At 59.1% G+C, this 18729-nt stretch overlaps 1 long non-coding RNA gene across 1 annotated transcript in view; it reads left to right on the forward strand.

The window, feature by feature from the left end:
- Positions 1 to 16814, forward strand: part of LOC135280088 (uncharacterized) — a 302017-nt gene extending 285203 nt beyond the window's left edge. Inside the window, exon 4 of the long non-coding RNA XR_010347158.1 lies at positions 16560 to 16814. This is a non-coding gene — a long non-coding RNA (uncharacterized LOC135280088). The remainder of the gene's footprint in view (positions 1 to 16559) is intronic.
- Positions 16815 to 18729: the final 1915 nt, after the last annotated feature.

Below are 18729 nucleotides of genomic sequence, written 5' to 3' on the forward strand. Positions count from 1 at the left end.
GGTTTCCCTGGCTGCCTGTGCACAGGATCCCAATGATCCTGGGTGGTTTCCTGGCTTGGGGTAGGGTGGCTCCCCTCTCTGGGGGGTTCCATACAGGTGTGGCACATCTGGGCTGTGCTGAGCTCACACACAGCCTCGCACCTCTCCCTGCTCAGCTCTGGGCTCGCTGTGGTTGGACCACCAGGCAAAGGCTCCTTCCCAGCTTGGAAGACTCCAGGAAAGAGGAGTTCCCACGTGGAGATGAAGCTTGGTCTCCCCTTTGCAGACTCCTTCTGAGCCATCCCCTCCCCAGGGCTCTGCAGGGCCATCAGAGGGGATCCAGTGCCCCCAATCCTTAGGGGTTGCCCCTTGTGCTCACACCTGGGGGGCTCTCAGCTGCCCCTCAGGGCAGGACGAAGCCAGCTGGGAGCAGGGATGAGTCCCCAGGGACCCTGTATGAGTCCCCAGGCACCCTGGTCAGCCCCCTTTGCTGCCATCCCAAGGAAAGAGGGTCCGGATGCTGAGGGTGGTGAGGGCAGAGCTGCCCTCAAAACAGGTGACCAAAGGGAGTTTTCCTAAGCAGAGACAGCCCCAGGCCCTCCCTGTCTGTCCTGAACATTCCATGCCCTCACACTCCCTCCTCCTCAGCCATCCCAGGATATCCAGACCCCTCCCTGACGCCATCTGTGCCTCCTTCCCCCCTCTGCTGGCCCTGTCCCACCCACTCCCTGCCCTCCTCGTTCCCCCCTTGCCTCTCCTCCCGGCTCCTGTGCTCTCCCCTCACCCCACATCGGCACACGAAGCCTTCCACTCCTCCGGCAGAGCCCCGAGCTCGCATCCAGCCGGGCTGGAGCCCTCTGGTTTCCATGGCAGCACACATCAATTACTGGCTGCGAAGGGGCTGCGGATGCTGCGGGTGCTGCAGCTGCCCAGCACGGCCGGGGCTTGGGCACAGGGACCCCAGCAGGAGCCCCCCACCATGGGAATGGGTACCCAGGGAGCCCTGCAGGGGGGGGGGGAACAGGAATGGGCACAGGGATCCCAGCAGGAGCCCCCCAGCATGGGAATGGGTGCCCAGGGAGCCCTGCAGGGGCTGGGAACAGGAATGGGCACAGGGATCCCATCAGGAGCCCCCCCACCATGGGAATGGGTGCCCAGGGAGCCCTGCATGGGGTGGGAACAGGAATCTTGCACCCCAGGACTGTCCCAGCTGCTGGGGCTCCATGGATGGGGTGATGTGGCCTCGGTGTCCCTGCTCAGTCCGTGGGGATTCACTCCTGGCTGGAGGTGGGAGCTCCTGGCCATCCCTGAGGGCTGAGGGGTGGCTGCTGGGCACAGCGAGTGACAGGGCTGGGCTGGGCTCGTGCCAAAGCTCTGTTGTGACCTGGCTTTTCCAGGTATCTCTGGCTTAATTGGGTCCTGGCTTACAGCGGGAGCTGGGAGAGTGCCAGGCCAGGGACATCCATTTTGATGGGAAATTTAATTCCTGTGCCTCCCGAGGGCCTGACCTGCAGCCCCAGCTGTCCAGCTGCCTGCACAGGCCTGGCAGGGTCATTTCCAGGGCTTGCATGGTAATGGGGATGAGGTTTGGGATCTCTTGCTGGCTCCAGCAGTGCAGTGGCACCATTTCCTCCTGAGGGTTTTCCCAGCAGGACTTTGCTCAGTCCTAAGCACTGGAGGTTTAAAGCTGGATTTTCAGTAGCCACAGGAACACAGAAGCCCAGAAGGGTTTGGGCTGGAAAGGCACCCAGTGCCACCCCTGCCATGGCAGGGACACCTCCCACTGTCCCAGGCTGCTCCAATCCCCAATGTCCAGCCTGGCCTTGGGCACTGCCAGAGATCCAGGGGCAGCCACAGCTGCTCTGGGCACCCTCAGGGCCTCGCCCCCATCCCCATCTGTGCTTGCCCAAGTTCCTGGCTCCCAGAGCAATGGGCATTTCTGGCAGTTGGAAACAGGGAGCCAGGTGGGAACCTCAGAACAGCCTGACCCATCCTCACCACGTCCTTAAAGAATCTGAAAGGTGCTGAGGCAGTTCCTGGGCCAAGCAACTGCGGAGTGAGCCAGCAGATCTGCCTGAGCAGGGAGGGCCCAGCAGGGTGGATTTTTCCTTGGATGAGCAACGGGACGGCTCTTTCTGCTGTGCTGATGGCCACAAATCCCCCTGGCACGGCAGCAGGGCTCTGGATCACCGCTGAGCCAGCCCAGTGCTCAGGGCAGAGATTCCAACAGAACGGAAAAGCTGACACCACTTTTTTTTTTTTTTTTTTAATCACGAAATGTGTTTAAATCCACGATTCCCACAGGCAGCTGTGAAACCTCCAGAGCAGGACCATGGAGAGGGGAGGAATCGGGGCCGAATCGGGGCTGGGAGGAGCCCGGAGCTCTGGAGGAGCGGGGCGGCGGCTCGGGGCAGCCGCTGCCTCCATCCCCTCTGCCTCCTTCCCCGCTGCCTCCATCCCCGCTGCCTCCATCCCCTCTGCCTCCTTCCCCGCTGCCTCCATCCCCGCTGCCTCCATCCCCTCTGCCTCCTTCCCCGCTGCCTCCATCCCCGCTGCCTCCATCCCCTCTGCCTCCATCCCCGCTGCCTCCATCCCCGCTGCCTCCATCCCCTCTGCCTCCTTCCCCGCTGCCTCCATCCCCGCTGCCTCCATCCCCTCTGCCTCCATCCCCTCTGCCTCCATCCCCGCTGCCTCCTTCCCCGCTGCCTCCATCCCCGCTGCCTCCATCCCCTCTGCCTCCTTCCCCGCTGCCTCCATCCCCGCTGCCTCCATCCCCTCTGCCTCCATCCCCGCTGCCTCCATCCCCGCTGCCTCCTTCCCCGCTGCCTCCATCCCCGCTGCCCCATCCCCGCTGCCTCCATCCCCGCTGCCCCGGGGCTGCCCGGCCCCGCACGTCCCTGCCCGGCTCTCCGGTAACAGGATGAGCGAGAGGCGAGCCCGCCGTGCCCTGGAGCCCGGCCCTGCATATGTTGCGGTGGCCTCTGGGGGAGATTGGATATTGTGCTCCAGGAGAAGCCCCTGTAATCGCCCGCAGGATGATTGGGATTTGCAGCAGCTCAGAGGAGGCAGGGGGGCCCAGCCCCAGGCAGTTTGCGCGGTGTCTCTGCTTGTCTGGCACTCTGATGAAGGGGATTAGGAGACTTAGAGGCGGCCCAGCCCCCTCCCCGGGGGGCTCTGGAGCTGGAGCCCAGCAGAACGCTCGGCTCCGTTTGTTCCCACCACACACTGATGGGGACAAGGCTGGGGTGCTGCTGCCAGCAGCTCTGCTCCTCTGCCAGCGGGGAACTGTCCTCCTCCAGCACAGGAGAGTCTCCATGGCCAGCTGATCATCCCCCACGCTGCTGTCCCTGTCCCTCATCCCCAGAGCTCTCATCCCACCCTGTCCCTGTCCCTCATTCCCAGAGCTCTCACCCCACCCTGTCCTTGTCCCTGTCCCTGTCCCTGTCCCCATCTCTCATCCCCAGAGCTCTCACCCACCCTGTCCCTGTCCCTCATTCCCAAAGCTCTCACCCCACACTGTCCCTGTCCCTCATCCCCAGAGCTCTCACCCCACACTGTCCCTGTCCCTCATCCCCAGAGCTCTCACCCTACCCTGTCCCTGTCCCTCATCCCCAGAGCTCTCACCCCACCCTGTCCCTGTCCCTCATTCCCAGAGCTCTCACCCCACACTGTCCCTGTCCCTCATCCCCAGAGCTATCACCCCACACTGTCCCTGTCCCTGTCCCTGTCCCTGTCCCTGTCCCTGTCCCTGTCCCTGTCCCTGTCCCTGTCCCTGTCCCCATCTCTCATCCCCAGAGCTCTCACCCACCCTGTCCCTGTCCCTCATTCCCAGAGCTCTCACCCCACCCTGTCCCTGTCCCTCATCCCCAGAGCTCTCACCCCACCCTGTCCCCACCCCAGCCCTGCTCCCAGCCCCTCCCAGTGCCAGGACCCCCCTTTATCCCAGTATGAACGCCCAGGCTGGCCTGGCACCCTGATTTAATCCCACAAGGAGGCACGGCTGCCTGGCCCGGGCTCTCCTGCCCATCCACCCGAGCTGAGCCTGGCCCAGAGCACGGCCCAGGCTCCCGGGAGCAGGCAGGGCTCAGGGCTTAGTGCCAGCAGCCCTAATGGGATTAGCGGGAACAGGAGCCACGCTCTGCTCCTGCAGAGGGAACTGTGCCTGCCCCCCTCCCCGGCTCCCCCGCCTGTCCATCAGCCCAGCAGGTGCCAATCACATCCCAGCTCCCACATCCCTGGGGAATGGCAGCTCTGGAAAACTCAGAATTACCTCCCTGAGCCCATCTCCACTCTGATCTCACATGGACACAGCTGAGGCCTCCTGCACTCCCAAAACAGCCCCACATTGCAAGGTTTGACTCCAGAGAAAGAAGATTATTTCCCAAAACCTTTAAAAATTAGTTTTTAAAAGAGGTTGGACATGCAGCCCCTGCTCAGTTCCCTGTTTACAGCAGCCTTGTCACCACTACAGCACTGCAGGGACACTTTGGCTTTCTGGGAAGCATGGGAAGGATCCCACAGGAAAACCGTCAGGCCCAGTGATTAATTAGTGTTGTAATAACATGGAGGAATCCCCCATAACCCACTGTGGTGTTACCCTGCAAGCACAGGGCAGAGGTTTCTGTTCCTCTGGCACTGCCACACATGGGATATTGGGAATTAGGAATTGTTCCCTGGCAGGGTGGGCAGGCCCTGGCACAGGGTGCCCAGAGCAGCTGTGGCTGCCCCTGGATCCCTGGCAGTGCCCAAGGCCAGGCTGGACAGGGCTTGGAGCAGCCTGGGACAGTGGGAGGTGTCCCTGCCTTGGCAGGGGGTAGATCAAACTGATTTCCAAACCATTCCATGTTCTATGATCCTATGGAATGAGGCAGAGCTGAAAGTGGTCCCAGGACTTGGCGTGGCCTTTGGGCAACACCTCTGGAATGAACTGGCCTGAGTCATTCCTCAGTTTCCCTGCATGGCTCTGATCTGGAGGCACCACCAGGGACGGCTGCTCTGCCCACTCACAACTCGTTGCCTGTGTGGTGACACCACATTCCAGTGGCACCTCCTTCACCCAGGGAAACTCCAACATAAACCACCCACAAATCCAGGAAAAGCCCCAAAATCAGTTCTTTCTACCCAAACACAGCTGAGGGCTGCCAAAGGAGGATGTGCATCCTTAGGGAATGGATGACAGAGGCCACCTTGGCCTGGCCATCTCATGAGCACCCACCCCGAGGGTGCATCCCTGGTGGTCAGGAAAAGGGAACAGAGGCCTTCAAGGAAAGCCTGGAAGGAAGCAGAGGGCTCTGGGCCAGAGGGACTCGGCTGTAACAGAGCCAGGAGAGTGGGGATGGATCTGCAGAGTGCTGGCAAGGGCTGGTGGGCAGAACAGGGATGTGGGGAAGCACTGGGAAAGTGTCAGGAGGGATGGAGCCTTCTTGCCCTCATCCTCACCCTAAATCCCTCCCCAGGCTCTCCATCCTATCCCAGTCACTGCTCTGCTCCTGGTTCTGGTTCCCTGGCACTGGGCAGGTCCGGGTGCTCCATCCACACACAGACGCAGCTCCCCGAGAGCAGATCCACGACCCCCTCATGAGTGGGTCCTGCAGGATTTACACCAGCAGGAATTTACACCAGGGCATGGCGGTCCTTTCCCGGGAAAAGCTCTGCACATCCCTGCCCTTTCCAAGCTTGCTGGGAAGGATGGCACCTTTCCCAGGGCCTCTCTGGCTGCCAGGGCAGCTCTGCCATGGCACAGCTCCCTGGCTGTGCAGACCAGCTCATCCCAAATGTGGTGGCATCCTCTGCACCCCAAGTGAGGGTGAGGGTGCTTGGGGTGAGGGGTGGGGAAGGACAGACAATTCCCAAGGAGGAGAAGCTTGGAGGGGCTGCTTTCCCCAGCCTCCCCGTAGCCTGAAACTGCTGAATTATGCTCATGACTCAAATGTGCAGGAGATGAAGAGATGATCAGATCCCACTCGCTGTTCCAGGGCTCCGCCTCCGGCCGATGGATGCTGGAATGTGCTCGGGCACAGCCCCCAGGCAGGGCTGAGCGCAGCAGCTGGCACCTCCACAGGCACTCACACAGCCCGGGGGTGCCGTGGGATCCCAAATGTGAGGGACAACCAGCCCCACCTGAGCCTCAGGGTGCTGGTTTTCCCCTGTGCAGGCACAAGTGAGCTCCTAGAGATCCTCACCCTGCCTGGGAAGCACCAGGCAGCACCAAACCCCACCGTGCTCACCCTGGAGCCGTGGGATGTCACCTCCAGCCTTCTCCCTCCTGGCTTTCATCCCTCGTGTTTGTCCTCCCATCCCCTCCCCTCCTCAGGACCCCCAGAGCCTGCCCGGTGCCTGGAGAGCTCCTGCTTGCCTCGGCAGCGTGTCCCCAGCCCTGGTGACAGAGAATGTGTCACAGCCAGGGTCTGGCCAGCGTGAGTCTGGCCCCCATCCCTGTCCCTTGCCACCATGCTGATCTCAGCCATGGCACTGCCCTGGCAGTGCCCAAACCAGCCCAAACCAGTGCCACAGAGCTGCCCACACCCAGAGCCACCCACCCCTCCCTGCCTGGAGCTTCCCAGTGGTGGCAGGTTGGGGATGCAGCAGGGACATTGCTCCAGGAGGAATTCTCCACTTGTTTGACCTCACAAGAGACAGCAGAGAGCGGGAGGCTGGAGCTGACTGAAGGCACCAGCCCCTCTGGGGACAGCAGGGGACAGCTCAGGGGCTGGCACAGGCACGGCTCTGCCCTGGGCATGAGGGGTCAGAGCACGGGAGGGGGAAAAGGGAAGGGAAGGGAAGGGAAGGGAAGGGAAGGGAAGGGAAGGGAAGGAAGGGAAGGGAAGGGAAGGGAAGGGAAGGGAAGGGAAGGGAAGGGAAGGGAAGGGAAGGGAAGGGAAGGGAAGGGAAGGGAAGGGAAGGGAAGGGAAGGGAAGGGAAGGGAAGGGAAGGGAAGGGAAGGGAAGGGAAGGAAGGGAAGGGAAGGGAAGGGAAGGGAAGGGAAGGGAAGGGAAGGGAAGGGAAGGGAAGGGAAGGGAAGGGAAGGGAAGGGAAGGAAGGGAAGGGAAGGGAAGGGAAGGGAAGGGAAGGGAAGGGAAGGGAAGGGAAGGGAAGGGAAGGGAAGGGGAAGGAAGGGAAGGGAAGGGAAGGGAAGGGAAGGAAGGGAAGGGAAGGGAAGGAAGGGAAGGGAAGGGAAGGGAAGGGAAGGGCTCTGTGGGATCCTGCATGCTGGGCTGGCCAGCTGGGTGTGCCCCTAACCCAGTAGGACACACCTGGTGAGGGCAAACCTCCCTCAGCACCTCACCCTCCCCCTGGGCTGGGCAGGGGGGTCCCCAGCAGCCTGGGGACAGTGACAAGTGGGGGGGCAGTGCCACCCGGGTTTGCACACCCACACACCCCCATCCTCCTCCCCGGGGGCACCAACGTGGCTGTGAGTGCAAGGCTGAGCTACCAGAGCTGCTCTGTGCAGGACCAGATGTCCGGGGGGGGGGACACAGAGCATGTTCCTGGGCAGGGGTGGGTGTCACACCCAGACACACACACACACACACACACCGTGTCCCCGTGTGTCCCTGGGCAGGGGTGGGTGTCACACCCAGACACACACACACACACACACACCGTGTCCCCGTGTGTCCCTGGGCAGGGGTGCGTGTCACACCCAGCCTGCCCCCCCGCTCAGCCCGAGGCGGGTGCGGGCGCTGCGCAGGGCCAGGGGCTGTTATTATTCTTTATTAGTTTTCCTGTCCGTCTGACATATTCTTTATCACTCTGTCTCAATCTTTCACTCATCCTCCTGCTCTCCCTCAATCATCCCCGATTAGTTTTTCTGTCTGCCTCCCATTCCCGGATTCCTCATCAGGCGCTCCCTCCCCCGCTCCTCCCCGCTCCCCTCCCTCCCCCTCCCCTCTCCCGCACTGCCGCGAGCCCGGGAGCGTGGAATGCTCAGGAGGTGCGGGGCCATCGCGGCTCTTCTCCAGCGCCATCGCCATCCCTGCCCGGGAGCTGCCAGGAGCATCCCGGGGCTGCCAGGGCGGGGCCGGTGCTGAGTCGGCTGCGAGCTGAGCCCGTGGCTCAGAGCAGCTCAGGAGGAGCCAAGATCCCCTTGGATCTGCTCTGCTCCTGCTGCAGTCCATCCCAGCACTGCCCAGTGCCTCGTTCCCCTTCCCATTCCCCTTCCCACTCCCCTTCCCCTTCCCCTTCCCCTTCCCCTTCCCATTCCCATCCCCACTCCCATTTCCACCCCCACTCCCATTCCCATTCCCCTTCCAGTGCAAGTCCCTGCACAGGCTGCTGCCGGAGGTCCGGCTGAGGCTGAAGGAACTCCGATAGCCCGGAGAGGCCGTGGCTGGCAGCCCCGGGGCGATTCCCAGCTTTTCCTGCCTCTCATCCACAGGCGTGTGCTGCTCCTGCCGGGATGTGCCGCCTGCCCGGCCCCGCAGTCACCAACCCCGCGGGAGGGCTCGGAGCCAGGGATGGATGCTCAGGGAGGAATTCTGGTTAGTGGCCGAGGATGGGTGCTCAGGGAGGAATTTTGTTTAGAGGCAGAGGATGGGTGCTCAGGAAGGAATTTTGTTTAGAGGCAGAGGATGGGTGCTCAGGAAGGAATTTTGGTTAGTGGCAGAGGATGGGTGCTCAGGAAGGAATCTCTGGCCAAAGGCAGAGGATGGATGCACACGCGGCTTCGTCCCCCAGCGGAGAGGGCACGAATATTTCACCTCATCGTGCCCCTTTTGGGAGCCAGAGGTGAAAATCTGCATGCCGGAAAGCGGAGTGGCCTGGCTGCGGCTGCAGAGGGATCCACTGGCCCAGACTGGAGCAGCTCCTCGTGGAGCTGGGCTCTGCTGGGCTCCCCTCCTGGAGGACACCGTGCTGGCAGCTCTGTGTCCCAGCATGGACAGAATCCCAGCTGGAATTGCAGGAAGGACCCTCAGTGCCACAGCAGCCCCTCCCTGGGGGTGAGGGGGGTCCTGACCCATCAGCTGGGACAAGCTCGGGATTTCTGCCTCTGGGCCCAGCCTCTCCAGCCTGATTTCCCAGCACTGCCCTCGCTCCTGCTCCCTCATCCCTGAGCTGCCATCCCTGTCACCACGGCCCCAGAAAAGCTCATTCCAAGGGTGTATTTTTCCAAGGGATGGGAGCCCTCCTCTGCAGGATCCCCGTGGCACCGGGGCTGCGGGTCCTGCGCTGCATCCGCTGCCGTGATGGATGTGACAGGCGCGGGGGTTGCCAGGAGATAACATCCCCCTCCTCCTCCTCCTCCTCTTCCTCCTCCTCCTCGGGCGCTGCAGCCAACGCGGCTCGGCGCTGGTGAGGTAATGCTGCTCCGGCACTGCCCGCCTGCCCGGCCTCTCCCTGCCAGCAGCCAGGGAAAAAGGAAAAAAAAAGGGGAAAAGCCTTTTCGGCCATGCCCGTGGCCATCCTCGCTCTGCCTCCCCTCCCCTGGGCACGGCCAGGGAGGGGTCACACAAACCCCAAAGTGCCCCCTGCCCTTCCCGGGCACCCCGAGCCCTGCTCGGGTCTGGCCTCCGTGATGGGAATATCCAGAGGGGTTTTCAGGGATCTGGGAGGGAGCGGGGGAGGCAGAGGGCTCCTCACGCACACAGAGGCTTGCAGAATAAATATCTGGCTACAAATTATCTGCTGATCTAATAAAAAAGATATTACCTAGCTCTCCAAACCTGGTTTCAAATTATTCCTCCTGCTCTGCTCAGTAGCCTCCTGGGAGATCACTGGCAGGTTAATTTGCTATTGAACGGGTCCCAACTGGAATTAGGCTCCAGCCTGGCTCTGCTTTCACTTGACACTTAATGAAAGTCGCTGTTATTCACTCCTGCCTCTGAACTTTATGCACTGCGCCACGTTTCACAGGTGGGAAAGAGCTGAGCAGGAGGTTTTCCTTTGGATCCAACACTTGCAAGGCCCAAAAGGTGCTGAGGTAGAAAATAAACTTCCATTTGTGTGCTTTGCCACGAGAGCTTGGCGTGTTCCTCGCAGAAGTGGCCTTTATCTGGGGACTGTCATTTTGATTATTTTATATCTGAGCAGTGCCCCAGAGGTGTGCATAGAAAATGAAAACAGATAAAGAGGCTGAATGAGGCACAGCTCTGCCAGAGGCCCCGAGAAACAGCAGAGCTGAGAGGGGGACACTGAAGGGGGGACACCCTAAAGCCACCAGTGCTGCTGCAGACAGGGAAGGGGACACACAGAGCAGCTCCACGGCACTGGAGATGTGCCTGCAAAGGGAGTGATGCCTGCAGGGATGGATCCCAATCCCAGCCCTGCCCACACTCCTGGTGATGACAGGACTGGGGTGACCTCTGTCCCTGTGCTATTTGGATAGCTCCATCCCTGAGCCTGGATTTCTGCACGGAGGGACCCCATTCCCTTCTCCTGGGCTCTCCCACCACGGCTCCTGCCCTGACATCCCTGCAGGGCTGATGGAACATCCCCCAGCACCACGGTGCCAAACCAGGGTCTGGAACAGCACAGACACGACAGAAATTCCAATCTTGGCAGATTCTTACCTGTCCAACCTTTGCAGGGTTTACCTGTCCCATCCCCCCTTCCTCACCCCGCTGCTCTCCTTGCACAGCAGTTTCCCCACCATGATCTCCCTGCTCCATCCCCTCATCCCAGATGGTTTCCACAGAGCTCCCTGACCCTCAGCCATGGGCCAGGAGCTTCCCCTGCTGCCCAGGCACTCTTTGCTTGGGGCTCAGCCCCATCCCTGCCCCTGAGGAACCATCATGGAGGGCAGGAAGAGCTGAGTCAGCAGCCCTGGCATTCCCCATCCCCCCTGAGCCCCCAACTCCAGTGAGTATTTCCATCTCCTCAGTTTCCACCCTTCAGGCACGCAGAGACAGGGATCCAGCCCCTGCCTGTGTGATTGATCAGCAGAGCTGGACAGATTGAGTTCATCTAATCTGCCTCCCAAATCCCATCCCTCCTCCAGCCCCTCCCTGGTGCCTCTGTCCTGTGGCTGTGTCTCCTGGGCCTCAGCTGTGCCCAGGCTCTGGGATCCTGGTGGGAATCTGCTGCCAGCACCACCCAGGCAGCCCTGCTGTGGCCAGGCCTGACCCTGCAGGGAGCTTGGTCCCTAAGGATGCTTGGGGACATCCTGGGGTGTCCCATCTTCTTGCAGGAGCCTCTCTGCCCACACCAAGGCCCTGGGATCTGATGGGTGCTCCTCAGTGACCTCCTGAGACCCCTTTTATCCTCGTGCTGGGATAGGTGTGGAAGGAAACAGCTGCCAGAGCAGCAGGGTGGAGAGAGGAGCCATGGGACACTCTGGAATCACCCCTGTCTTCATGCTGGTCCTGCAGCATCCCCTCCTTGCCACAGCATCCTGCTGGCCCAGCCCAGCCCCAGGCTCTGCAGGGCTTCTCCAGGGCAGCCCCAGGGCTCTGCCTGGGGTTCTCTCCTGCAGGGCTTTCTCCTGCCAAATGTGGGCCAAAATCCCTGCTCTGGGCTAAACCCAGCCATGGTTCTTGTATTTGTGAAGGAAAATGATGCAAAATGATCATTTTTGAGGGTGTGGGACTGATCCAGCCAGGCTTCCCTGGTCCTGCAGAGAGCCAGCAGCTCGGAGAGTGGCATCTGTCCTGCTCCTCTGGGTCAGGACTTGGGGCATCTTGGCTGAGGGCTCTTGGCTCTTTCCCAGAGGAGCCTGAGGGCAGAGCTCCCGGGGCTGCAGCTCCTCTGAGGGACAGAGCAGGGACAGCTCTGAGCTCTGCTCTGGGACAGGGACAGCACCTGGGAACGGCTGGAGCTGGGCCAGGGCAGGGCCAGGCTGGATTTTGGGAGAAGGTTCTCCCCCAGAGGGTGCTGGCACTGCCCAGCCTCCCCAGGGAATGGGCACGGCCCGAGGCTGCCAGAGCTCCAGGACAGCAGGGATGCACAGGGGGGATTGCTGGGGGTCTGGGCAGGGACAGAAGCTGGATCAATGATCCCTGGGGATCCCTTCCAGCCCAGAATATTCTGTCATTCAGTGACTCTCCCATTCCTGTGCAATAAGACATTTTGTCCAGGTGCCATGAAATCAACATTCCCATTCCAGAACCATCCAGCTGCTGCACCTACAGCTGCTGTCCCCATCTCTGCGCCCAGTGAGGACTTTCCACTGTCTCCTCTGATTGTCTGGATCCCCCAGTGCACTCCCAGACCCAGAAGCCCAGAATGGCTCCCTTGGAAGCAGCAGGACCGAGCTGGCAGCTCCAGAGAGGAAAAGGAAGGAAGGAGCCTTCTCCCCAGTTCCATGGGCAGTGTGGGGAAGGGCAGGAATTCTGTGGGTGAACAAACGCCCCTGCAGAGGCTGTGGGTGCAGGGCTGGTGCCCTGCCCAAATCCTTTATTTCCAGAAGCCTCCCTGGCTCTGGGCTGCCCACGGTGGGGTTGAAGATGGAGCCTGCAGTTCTGGCTGCTGCTGTCTCTGTCCCTCCTCGCAGCCTGCTGCATTTCCTCTGCCCAACCCCTCGGGCAGTTTCCTGCTCCTCTCTAACTCAAACAACGCCATTGTGGGCTCTGCTTTATTCCAGAAGCCTGGTCCCACCCCGGGCCCTCTGCCTGCCCCCAGCCCTGCTCAGCTTCACCTGCCTTTCCTTAAGATTCAAATGTGACAATTTGACAAGATTTCCTTTGTTTTCTTATTGTCCACAGAAACTCTTTAGCTTCTCTTCTCTTCCCTTTCTTTTTTCTTTTTTTTTTTCTTCTTGGTTAAAGGCAGATTTTAGAAGGCTCTGCAGTGCTTCAGCCATTTGAGAGTCATCATTAATTTAATCTTCTTCCTAATTTATTAATGGCTTCTACTTTCTTGCCAGTATTTGAGACTCCCCTGATATATTTGTAAAACCCATCTGATTCCCCTTCCCCTCTTTGGCAGCATGAGTTCATCTGCCTTCCCTCCCCCGCTGCAGCAGGTTGCAGTGAGTCACTGTCCCCCTGTCCCCAGGACATCACGTCCCAGCCACCACAGCTCCCAGCAGCTCTGCTGGCTGCTCTTCGCCTGCTCCTTGTTAGGTGACTTGCTGGAAGCTGCCCTGTTGTTCAGGGAATATCTCAGGCTCTCCTCACCCCACCTGAAAAATGCCACCCTTTCCTGGTGACATCTCCCACCCGCAGCCCAGGGATGGGGGGACAGGGAGGGGACACAGTGCAGGGTCTGTGCCTTGCTGGTTTATTAATTCCAGCAAAGCTCTGTCTGAGCAGGCGAAGCAGCATCAGACTTGAGAAGAAACAAGCCCAGGGGTGCCCAGGGGGGCGAGGAGGCCGTGGGCACCTGGCCTGGATCAAAACCAGTGTGACAGCAGCACCAGGGCAGGGCCTGTCCCTGTGCTGGCCCTGCTGGGGCACCTCCAGGGCTGTGTCCTGTTCTGGCCCTCATGGCCAGAGAGCCCTGGAGGGGCTGGAGCGTGTCCAGGGCAGGGAACGGAGCTGGGAAGGGGCTGGAGCCCCAGGAGAGGCTGAGGGAGCTGGGAAGGGGCTCAGCCTGGAGAAAAGGAGGCTCAGGGGGGACCTTGTGGCTCTGCACAGCTCCTGACAGGAGGGGACAGCCGGGGGGGTCGGGCTGTGCTCCAGGGAACAGGGACAGGAGGAGAGGGACCGGCCTCAGGCTGGGCCAGGGCAGGCTCAGCGTGGACACCAGCAGGAATTTCCCCATGGAAAGGGTGCTCAGGGATTGGGAGGAGCTGCCTGGGGGGGTTTGGAGTGCCCATCCCTGGAGGTGTCCTGGATAGGACTGGAGGTGGCAGGGAGTGCTCTGGGCTGGGGACAAGGTGGGGATCAGGCACAGCTTGGACTCAATGATCCTGGAGGGCTTTCCCATCCTCAGTGATGCTGGGATTCTGTGTAATCACTGCCAATGAGCCGTGCCCTGGCACACAGAGCTCACAGCTGATGGATGGAGGACACGGATAAGCCAACAATGCCCACAGAGTGGGAGAGGAGCGCTGAGGCTGACTCGCAGCAGCAGAGACATCACTGCATCCATCACTGCTGGTGCTCCCTGCAGGCCATGAGGTTCCCGCTGCTCCAAATGCTCCTGATGTGCTCCAGGGCTGGCTGGAAGTGGTATACAAAGCTTCCCATCCCTAGGAATGCGGTAATGGCTGATCCAAGCTTGTAGGAACCAGGTCTGAGGGCTGGGAGAAGGGTGGGTGGCATCTTCTGGGACAGCTTATCATGGAATCAGGGAATGATGGAATCATGGCATTATGGAATCTTGGAATGAGGGAGTGATGGAGTGATGGAATGATGGAATGATAGAATGATGTAATCTTGGAATCATGGAATCATGGAATGATGGAATCATGGAATATGGAATGGGATGTTAAAACTCATCTAATTCCAGCCCCTGTCATGGGCAGGGACACCTTCCACTATCCCAGGTTGCTCCAAGCCCTGTCCAGTCTGGCCTTGGATGCTTCCAGCTTCTCTGGGCTTCTTAGAAAACCAGCCTGGATCAGACTGGGAGGTCCCACTGCTGGGACGGGGCCACCAGTCCCAGGTGCCACGGTCCCAGTCTGCCCAGTGCCACCTGCACTGCATCCCCCCACCCTGCCCAGCACCAGCAGCCCCAGCTGCCCACGATCCATGGCTGGTTCCTCCCCGGAGCACAGCCCAGCCCTCAGAGACCACGGGGAAGGAAAGGAGCAGCAGTTTCCCAGGAAATGCTGAGGATGTGACTTTTTCTCCCTCTTTTTTTCCTCTTCATTTGCAAATGAAACAGGCCCATCAAAGTCTGAGTGTTTTCTGGAGATGAAGTTCGGGAAGTGTTTCTTTTGGATTAATCCAAATGTTCCGTGTCAACAAAGCCCAAATACGTCACTGCAATTTGGACTGTTTCAAACACAAGTAGAAGGAACACTTAGATTCAATTTTGTTCCTAAATGTCATTTGGAACAGAGAGAGAAATTCCTCAGTCTGCAAATGTTGAAACAGACATTTTGATAGCACAAGGATACTTAATCCTGTTAAAATAAAATAAGATGGGAATAGACATATTTAATACTTTTTTTTTCCCTTTGATTTGGGCAAAATCACCATAAAAGATAAAATCCTGAATTGTTTGAGAGAGGATGTGTGCTCCAAGGAATGCTCTGTGCTGGAGGCATTTGGGGCTGTGGCAATGACTGGATCATGGAATCCCAGACTGGTTTGGGTTGGAAGGGATTTAAGGATCAGATCCATGGGCAGGAACACCTCCCACTGCTCCAGGATGCTCCAGTCCTCATCCAGCCTGGCCTTGGACACTTCCAGGGGTCCAGGGGCACTCACAGCTTCTCTGGTTATCTTATTCCATGTCTCACCTGGTCAGGAGAGGGGAGGGAGCTCTGGAGCTCCACTCCCTCATCCTGCAGGCCCTGGAAGCACCCACAGCATCATCCCATGGCTGACCACGTGCTGAGGAACCTCTGGAGTAATCTGCCCCTCAAAAAAAATCCCTTTTTTGGGGACAGGCCATGAAATGCTGATCTCTTGAGCAAGAAATGTGCTCGCAGCACCTTGGACCTCAGCAGTGCTGCAGCTCCTTCATTTCCAGCTGGGCACCCTGGAAGCTCCGAGCCTGGCTCCAAAGCTGCCTCCCAAGGATGTCGTGGGACTGAGGAACTCCTGGGCCACTTCATTCCAGAGCACAATCAGGTTAGGAGACAAAAATGCCATCAGGAACTGGACCTGTCACAGCAAAATTGTGTTTGCAGATTGCCAGGAATGAGCAAAGCAGAGCCTGGCTGGCAGCAGCTGCGGCTCCTTTGTCCTGGGATTTGCTCAGGATCCTGTCAGATCTCTCCCTGCATTCCCAAGCTGGGAATTTCCACGTGTGACAGCTCCTCACAACTGCAGTGCCTGTCCCCACACCGAGGTTTGGGCCACTTTGTCACCACCATGCCTTGTCTTCAACCCTCAGTGGGCTCACCAACCCTCACAAGCTCTCCTGGCCCCCGAAAATTCCCTTTAAAATTCCCCTTCTCTTCCTCCAGGCTCCCCAGGTTTTCTATCTGTTGACCAAGACATTGCTTAAAATATCCTTTTTTTTTTCCCCTCAAAATTGAAGAGTTTCAGCCAATGTGTTTTGACTGCACTGATGAGGTTTTTCATGGAAATTGCTGGCAGCTGGAAAACGCAGCCCCTGCCTAGGAGGGAGCTGGGGCTGTGTCCCAGCCTGCCCCACGCCAGGAGCATCCTGCTTCCCTGGAGATGGATCAGCCAGGAGCCCAAATCCCACAGGAAATGCTGGAATTCCATCCTTGGCTATCAAATCCTGAAATTCTATTCCTGCCCATCAAATCCTGGAATCCCATTCCTGGCCATCAGTGCACTCTGCCATGCTGGGGAAGCTGAGGAGACACCATTCCCATTTCCAGTGCATCCATTGGGAATGGGATGAGCACAGCACTGTGGAGAACTCTCAGCATTCCCACAGGAGCAGAGGTGGCTTCCTGCTGCCCCATCCCCTCCCTGGAACCAGGCAGGAGCGTGGCTGCAGCCCACAGTGGGGCCACACTGGCGGGTCAGGGTGTCCAATGATTTTTTCCCAGCTGGAGAAAAGCAGGAATCAGCAGCCCTTGTGATGCCTCAGGTTCCAGCTTTTATGTTTTTCAGGTTCTGTGCTGCTTTAGGCTGTGGGTCTGGGTTCATATTATGGGATGGTGAGCTCTCCGCACAGAGCAGGGAGACAAAACAATTCCTTCTCTAGCTGGGGACCAAGGACAAAGGATCCAAATCTCAGGCCCAAGAGCACAAACAACGTGAGCTGAAGAGAGGAAAACAAGCAGGATGGGACTGCATGGGCTGGAGCTGTAATTGGACAATTAACTCCAATATACAAATGGAACAGAACTGATAAAAGTGACAGACCCCATGACCGGTCGTGCATTTTGTGACCATTTTGGTTCACCTGGGGTGCAGCCCTGGCTGGGCTCTTGTGCTGCCCGAGGTGGATCCATTGAGGCCTCCTAATAAATCCCTACTTTATTGTTTAGCTCTGTCCAGTCTCTGCTCTAGGCCAGCCTGCACAAGGCATCACTGGGACTGGGTTGCCCTGAGAGAGCAGCCAAGCACGAGCAGCATGAGGAGAACAAGCATGGAGGGGAAAGGAGCAGCCCTTGTTTGGGAAGGGCTGGATTTCCATGGCAGCCACCGAGGGAAGCAGCAGGAAACACCACTCAGGATGGACTCACGGCTTGCTTGACACCCAGAAACAACATCCCCATGTCCTGGGGTCGGCACAGGGCGGTGCCACACTGGGTGCTGGCAGGTCCCTGAGTCACAGAATTCACAGAATAACTGGGTGGGAAGAGACCTCCAAGATCATCGAGTCCAGCCCAGCCCCAACACCTCAACTCAACCCTGGCCCCCAGTGCCACATCCAGGCTTTGTTACACACACCCAGGGATGGGGACTGCACCACCTCCCCGGGCAGCCACTCCAGAACTTTATCACTCTTTCTGTAAAAAACCTTTTCCTGATATCCAACCTGTATTTCCCTTGGTTTGTGTGCTCTGGTTGTGTCAGTGCTGCCTGGAGAAGGAGCCCAGCCCCAGCTCAGCACAGGCACCTTTCGGGAGCTGGAGAGAGTTCCAAGGTCACCCCCGAGTCACTGTGTCATTCCAGGCAGTCCCTTCCCTGCTCCAGCACAGAGGTCATTCCAGTGCCTCCCAGCCCATGGATCGATATTTAGCACTGTGGAAACACGGTCAGCTTGGCAGGATGGGCTGGAAAGGCTTGGAAGGGCTCATTCCCCATTCTCAGGGCACATCCCTCCACTCCAGCTGCAGAGCTGCTGTTCCAGACACAACAAGGTCACTGGGAATTCTTTATCCACAGAACAAATTCCCTGCTTCTTCTCACTTGCTTGAGAGCACGGCAAGTGATGGAGCTGGGATTGCTGCCCCAGCCAGGCTTTGGGAACCTCAACTCCCATTTCTGGGTGCTGGGATAACAGCAGGAATGTGGAGAAGGGGCTGAAGTGCCAGGAAGAAGCTCTGCACTACAGCAGCAGCTGGGTAATCCCTCAGGGAATGGCAATGGTGGGTGCTGGGGAAGCTGCAGGAGGGGACGGGGATGTGGTTTGTCCTGGGCACCAGGGATACATCCCGCAATCCACACCCCTTTCTGAGCTCTCTCTGGGGTAAACAGGGATGGCCTTGCTGAGCTGGCAGCTGGAAGGTCCTAAGGACAACTTGGGGTGAGACTAAGCAGGTTCCTGGAGCTCTTTTTCCATCCCCCAGGATCAAACTGTTCCCTCAGGATGTTTGGAAAACTCCTGTCCTGCGAGCAGGGCCCAGGCAGCCCAGGCTGGGTTTGTTTGAATGAGGCTGACGGCAGTTTGGGATCTCTGGAGTGGCAGTGGAGCTGTTTCCAGATGAAAACATGGAGTGAGTGTCCTCCAGGGAAGGAGGGAGAGGCCCTGGAGGGAGAAGGTGAGGGCCTTGGGCCTCTCTTCAGGAAATCTGGAGACAGGAGCACCCCCTGCCCAGGGAGGGGCTCCTTCCTCTAACCCACCACTCCAGGTAACCCCGAGACACCTGGAACTCGATCCTGGCATTTCCCTCTCCCTCCATCCCATGCGCAGCTCCTGCCCTGGCAGTGGGGCCATGGCATCGTGGGCAGCCCGGCTGTCACTGTCACTGTCACTGTCACTGTCACTGTCACTGTCACTGTCACTGTCACCAGCCTCCTCCAGGAGCTGCTTCCAGCAGGGGAGCCGGTCCAAGGGGCGATGGAGTGGAAGCAGGAGCAGCTGGCGCTGGGATGAGCCGCGCCGGGCGCG

This window comes from Passer domesticus, chromosome 13 (assembly GCF_036417665.1).
Source record: "Passer domesticus isolate bPasDom1 chromosome 13, bPasDom1.hap1, whole genome shotgun sequence".
Taxonomy (NCBI): Eukaryota; Metazoa; Chordata; class Aves; order Passeriformes; family Passeridae; genus Passer; species Passer domesticus.